Raw genomic sequence first — 7,403 nt, 5'->3', positions numbered from 1 at the left:
GCTGTGAGGAGCATCAGTGAGACACTTGTCCTTCAGAGCAGAGCCTAAAGCTGTGCACAGCACTGAGAAAACACACACACACATACACTACAGCATCATGACATCTATAAATAAACTTTGTTTCTTTACAGCATGTGAGAACGAGTGTGTGTGTGTGTGTGTACTAACCATGGTCCCACTGAGCATGTGCAGTGTTGACAGAAAGATTCAGAATAATATTTTCCAGCTCGTCTTTCTCCCTCAGGTTCATATCTACTACAAAAACACAGAATGTTTTTCACTGGTTGTTCTGGTGACAGTGAAGGTAACATTTTATCACCACTGTAGTTCAGAAGTTAGGATTGTTGACACACTATCAACACCCCTCATTTCTGGACTTCTCCTCCTCTCTAAACTGATCAATATTTCACATGTGTTGAGTTCATTTAAATTTCAGATGATGACTGTCACGTGTGGAGCCGGTTGGTTAAGATCATCTCAAACATTAACTCATTAAACAATTAGAACAGATTTGACCTTCTACCTGTCTGTGAGGGGCAGCTGATGCCCCGCAGCAACAGTGAAGCCCCGTCATCATGTTGCAAGTTGATGCTCTGTGTGCTGCACTCTGGTGGTGGAACATGCATCTTCAGCCACAGGGGGTTGCTTTCTTGTACAGATGACACATTCGTTGTTTCGTTTGACAGCAGTTGACCACTAGAGGTCGCTGGTGTGGCTGTATGTGGGAGAAGAGAAGCCCCCAGGTCAGTGGAAGAAACCAGCAAGTGAAAAAGCAACTGTGCTGGGGACTGGCCCTGTTGACCAGCAGCTAACGCAGACACATGAGGCGGCCACTGGGGGGCGAAGGAGGAGTTCCCCCAATTCTGGGCAGAGTCTAAACAGTTGTGGTTCTGCCTATTTGGGTCTTTGTTGGGGCAGTTTGTTCTACATTGGTTAAAGACAGCAGTTTTCTGACAGTAGCAGTGAGGGAGGTTCTTCAGAGTGAAGGGTGGAGGGGGGTAATGAGAAGATGACTTGTGGGGGTGTGGACACTTTGGACATTTCAGTGGAGAGTCACAGCAGTGGAGCTGCATCGTTGCCTTTTGTGCACGATGCACTGCTAACATCTCTGCCAGATGTAATACTGCCGTCCTCAGCTGGGTGGAGCTGTGTTGTGTCCTCTGCTCCTCAGCTGCCTGGTTGTATGAGTCTGTCCATGCTATGATGTCCTCCAGGACATCTCTTGGTACAGTGTCCAGCTCAGTGTGGGCCACTGCAGACAGAAGGAGGTACTGCACCTGCTCCACCAGGGCCAGCGACTGCAGACCCAGTGAGTCCAGAACCTGTTTGATTCCGAGCAGCATGGTGGTGTGTTGCACTACACTGCATCTCAGATAGGGGTCAGACTGGATTCTGGACAACAGACATGGCCAGTGGTTGAGATGGACCCGCAACTCCTCACTGAGGAGGTTAAGATCAATCCTGAATGAAGTCCAAGAGTGAAGGATCTGGATCCAGAAAAACAACACAAACAAATGGCAAACCTATAAGAAAGTTCAACTCGACTTTTCTGTGAGTTTAAAGTCTGAATTCTTGATTAATTTAATAGAACATCAAACAAACAGTTTTGTTTTTTTCTGATCACCCTCTGTTCATCTGGGAGTTGGGTCACCTGCTGGCCCGTGGACCATACCTTAGATACCAGTGTTGTTTTATAATAACCAGACTGAAGTTTAACAGACAATAGTTTATAAAAACATTTGGTGTAACACACACATTGTGGTCCTGGTGTGAGTGTACCTGTGTCAGGTGACTTCTCATCAGCCGCTCCTCCAGGAGGTGCTGCAGTCTGGATATGTATGCTGCAGCCAGGCGACTCCTCCTGGTATACTCATGTAGGAGGAGCAGCAGAGCTCGGTGCTCCAGAAGTTTTCTCAGAGTTCTATAACACCGGCTCACACTGCTTTCACCAGGTGGCGCTCTCACACAGACCTGTAGAGGGAGTCAGAGCATCATGGTTACGGACACATTCAGTCAGGTTGTTCACAGAACAGAGTGCAGGAACCAACACACGTGAGTGAGCAGTTAGAACAGATGATCACAAACTGTCAACTGGTTTTACTGGATTTACTGGAAACAATTAGTGAATGGAAAAAGAAAATCAAAGGTCTATCGTTTGGACAGAGACTGAAAAGGTTTGAGGCCAAAAGGTCACCAATCAAATTGATCAGAGGAGGTCCACTTTGAATGGAACTTTTATTTTAAAAATGTCTACTTATTCTGTGTCAATTCATTTGTTTTCACCTCTTGTAACTGATCGTGATCTATGGTACTGTAACTTCATGCCCACTGAATACCGTGTCTCCCGGTACTTTACTTTCTTTCTTAAATGATTCTGCATTGTACTGACCACCAGTCTGTTTGATCGGTGCTGACTGATTCATGACGTCATCCACAGTGGTAACAGACCACTGTTAATAATTCATCAACATCTGAACTTGATAACAACAGATGACAACAAATGACCACTTCCCTCCAACCCAAACGTACATGGGCGGAGCCTGTCTGTGACCTGCAGAGCGCCACCTTCAGAAGAGCTTGTTGCAGCTGCAGCAGACGTGTGGACGACCTGGACACCAGGTCACATGTCACCACAAAGTTTCCTTCTTCTGCCTGGTGCTCCTCATCCTGACTGTAGCCGTGGAAAAGCCACTTCAGTCTGGGGTTGAAGGTGATTCCCAGTGAAGACTCTGCTCGCAGCAAACGCTGTGACCAGGAAACTGTGAAGACCAGACGCACAGGTACCTGATGTAACGTTCTGAAGGGACGGATGAAGACACTGACAGTGACAACAGACTGAGTCTATCAACCTGAGCCGGTGGATTTGAACTTCCTACCGTTGGTGGAGACGCCCTGTGTCACCTGGTGTCTCCTCTGAAAGAAAACAAACAAACAGTCAACACAGCTGGCTCGTACGGGGGAGGGGGGGGTCCAGTCACGTGACTAACCTGCTCCTCGTCTGAACACGACCACTCAGAGGTGTCCCACTCTGAAAGAAAGTTCATCCATAAAAACAGTGGATTATTGTGGCGTTTCCTCCGCTCACGGCTGCTTCTAGAGAAACAGCAAATCAGGACTCGGTACCTGTATGAGTGTGTTTGTCGTCACCTGGTGTCTGACCACACTCTTCATCAGGATCCTTGGGAATCTCAGGCCTGCTGGGCTCCATCCCACACTGGACCTAAACAGAGACCATGTGGTGAAGATGGACACCAGGTGATACCAGGTAGAACTTCCATATTCTCTCTCTTTCTCTCAGGTATCTGTAGCATGCATGTGTGTATGACAGAAAGGTGTCAAAGACTTAACAACAAGCTGAGGTCAGAGGCCATGCTTCATATTAGAGCAGGAAATGACATCATGCTTGGTTTCAGCCCAGTATCCCCGATCCTCATTGACTAATTACGTCACTTCAGTGTTGGCGATGATAAAACTCTAAACCTGGGGCCGGGGTTAAGGTTCGGTTCCGGTTCAGTCCATTCCTGGATTTCATACAGATAACCCGCTAACTCTTACATTAGAAACCAGTGTGGTATCGGTTCTGGACTAGAACATATTGTGGTGAAGATGTATAAAAAATCTAACTGACCGTCTTAACTGTGACACCGTTTCATTTCGTCACAACTCTGTTTATCTCATTCTGTCTGCGTGTGTTTCCAGGCGGGCTCAGCAACACTGACCCGTGACTGGAACTTTTGGAGCCAGTTTTGTTGTTATTACAATGTCCGCTCGTCGTCACGGTACAGCTCCCGGTGTAGGGGTACAGTCAGTCCGTGGAGTCGAACACGTTAATCCGCTGAAAGTCTGCTTTAAAATAGCATCTGAAACTAAAACAAGCCACAGAGCAGTAACCAATCAGCAAATGGCGTCGACTGTCGTTGTCTTCTTCGTGGACTACTATTTTCTTCTTCGTATGCGACAACGGTACTATTGCTGTAGTACCACTACCGCCCCCTCCGCTGCCGGGATCCGAGCTGCAACAGTCAAGTTGCTTCGTTAAATACAACGTATTTCATTTAAAAAGACTTCATTGGATTTCAGGACAATATTTTCAAATGAATTCAAAATAGTCTCATGGTTACCTTTATACACACTTAGTTACTTTAAAAACAAACAAAGAAGAGTTACCTGTGTCTTTATTTACACCCAACGTTTCTGCACCTAAAGGGTTCAGGTTCCCACGGTAACCGACTCAATATGAGTGAATGAATGAGTATATATATACAGTATGTATATATGTATATACACATACATATACCCTCACACACCCAACAGTACAGTATACATATATATATATATACTGTACTGACTGTGTTGACCTGTTGGATGTGTGTGGGAACACAAACAATAAAAACATCAGAAAGGTAAACAAACAATGTTTTTATTTTATTATCTGAAAAAGTAACACAATCCCTACAGAGTACCACATACACTAGAACAACAGTTACACCAGTACTACACATCAAAGGGACTTCTGGATATTATAGACATTTGAAAAAAAAAATCCCTCTTTATTGTTTAAATTATTTGACTAGGCATGACAGATAAACACCATTTACAAGGAGGGGGCGCCAGCAGTCATCAGTGGGATAAGTGTTACTGAACCTCCAGTTTTCCACACACTGCCGCTGATGTTCAGGGAAGACATTTGATGGACTGTCACTGTACAAAATCTCAGGTGACCGGGAGTGCGGAGGTGGGGCTGCATGGAGGACCACTGGGCCAGAGACTAGTTTGTGGGTGGAGTCAGAGAGGGAGGTGCAGTGCAAACATCAGATCAGTGAGAATTTACCTTATGAACTCCAGCTGTCAGTCTGTGAACAGAGCAGTTGAGGGACACTGAGGGAGCACTCTTGTACAACCAGTAGGGGGTGCTACTTTACTTCCTTTGTTTTCACTACAGCAGAAACATCAGAAGATAACCTGTTGATGAAGACATTCCAGCTCACTTCACTTTGTTAAAAGGACCCAGAACCAACCCTTTCCAGAAGGTTCAAAGTTGTGTTCACAGCAACTGCAGGATCAGAACAGCAGAAAAAACATTTTTAAATAAAACCAAAATAAAGGATGAAATAAAGGAAAAAGAAATCTTTCGACACTATTTTCACAGCCTTTGTCAAGTTGAAAAATCAAATAAAGTGATAGGACTGACGTGACAAATCACCAAGGTCAAATTCAGTTCATGTTCTCCAGAGTTTGTCAGGTGACTAGCAGCTGTGGTGATAAAACAATTCTTTAAGTAGTAAATGGAACTTTTATTTTGAAGCTGCTCTGCTGTCTTCTCTTTTAATAAGCTCTCTGAGGACTTTTATTCTGAAAGGAATATTCACGAGTCAACAGGTGTTTGTTACTGCCACTCTGGTCATTTAACTTTAATTTTTAAATTAAATGGTGAGTTACTTACTTTCTCTTTGGCTCGGTACTTAATAACTTGGTTTGACAGCCTAATGTTTTGACACGTCTGCTTTTCCTGACAGTTGATTTAACAGTTATTACAGAAACACAACCTGCTCTGACCACTGTCAGTGGGTCACATGACAACTGCAGTGTGGGCTGTTCTGTTGACTTTTGTTTCTCTGATACAGCTGTGGTGTGAACATGATTCTCAGCTACAGCAGCCCTCGTTTCCCAGACAACGAAAAATTCAAACCGACTGAGGTTCAGCCCTGAAGTACTGGACCAACAGTGTTGGAGGTCGTGCTGACAGAGGCTGCTGATCTGATCACAGTTTAATCACATTCAGAACAGCCATTCTGCATTCTGTGTGGTACTATGACTGACAGGGGTGACGAAGTAGTTTGGATGGTTTTGGAAAAGGTCAGGAGGTACTTCCTGTCTGAATCACGGCGACAGTTACCGCTTTACTGATAAAGGTTTCTTTGATGGCCTTTTATGGTCACTGACAGGGCTGGGGCGTGGTGAGGTCAGAGTGGGGCCAGACATGATTGTCTCTTTGATCTTGTGAACAGCAGCTGCAGGTGGAGCAGGTAAATGTCTCAGATGTGTTTACTGACCCAGGTAGACAGACAACTGTGGTCCAGCTACAGCAGGATGGACAACACCTGTAACAACCACCCAGGACTAAGGTGGTGCTGTTGTAACAACGACTGACAGCTGAGGGGGGAGAGGTGGCGTCAGAGAGGAATCAATCAAACGAACAAATCAAAGTCACTGCCATCAGAGGAGAGGAAATACTGTGTGTACTGTAATACTGTAATACTGCAGATACAGCATCGTCCTCTGAAGACTGAAGTGACTGTCAGTAAAGATCGTAGCACCAGTGTGACACAAACACACACACACACACACACACTGAAGTCACACCTGTGCCTGTGGAGTGATACCAGTGTGGACATATGCAGCTCTGACCTTTGACCTGCACCTCCTCTGCTCAAAGCCACACCCCCTGACGTTATCATGAATCACTTCAGCTGATGATTGGCTGAAGGAGTCGACCTTCTGTGGCGTTAGAGCTCCTGGTCTTGGTAATATGAAATTTAACACTAAAGAAGTGAGATGTTAACGACATCTAGTGGTGGAGTTGGACGTTGCCGTTTTCACACACCTGTCTCAAATCATCAGTCTCACCGAGTCTGTTCAGTTATCAGCGACAGCCCTGACCCCCTCCCTCAACCCCCACCCTCCACCCCCCGCCCCCACCTGTAATTTGGTGAAGAGGCTTCAACACAGCACACAGCCCTGTCAGCCACGACCTTGGCTTCATGTGGACTCATGAGCGACGACCGTCTGAAGCCTTCACTACGACTTCAACAGTCAGACTCAACCAGATCCACCACCAAGTGGACAACTTCACAAACTGCAATAATATTGTGCAGATCTATAAATAAAATACTCTTTTGCCTCAGTCTTGTTTTTTAACTGATCTCTTTTTAAAACAGGTTCTTCAATACCTATAAAAATAGTGTGACGTCATTTCCTCACTGTCTCAGTTTGCAGCCAACTCCAGTTTCTCCAACCATCACAGATAACTGCTCTGCTCCTCACAAGGCCTCAGTCCAAATCCTCAGTGGATCTGTGCTCGCAGGGAGTGACCTCACACTCACGACCACAAGAGGGCAGTAGATTCAGCATTAACGTCAATAGAAAAACTCTGGTCTGAAAATTGCTTTACCATCTGACTAGTGACCAGACGAGGCTGCTGCTGTTACTGCCAGTGGAGAAAAACTAAAACACTGAAAAACACTAAAGATTAAAAAGAAAAAACGTTTTATCAGAAATACTGTTGTCAAAAACAAAAACTAACAAAGTGAAGAATGAATGTTCACAGGATGGGGGTGTGCAGCACTACACTATTGGAACTGTTCACATTCATTAAACAGCTGGAGGACTCCCCCATCCCCATC

This window comes from Cynoglossus semilaevis, chromosome 15, assembly GCF_000523025.1.
Source record: "Cynoglossus semilaevis isolate Cse_v1.0 chromosome 15, Cse_v1.0, whole genome shotgun sequence".
In the NCBI taxonomy this organism is placed as follows: Eukaryota; Metazoa; Chordata; class Actinopteri; order Pleuronectiformes; family Cynoglossidae; genus Cynoglossus; species Cynoglossus semilaevis.
The sequence above is the reverse complement of the archived record's forward strand: the minus strand, read 5'-3'. Positions refer to the sequence as shown.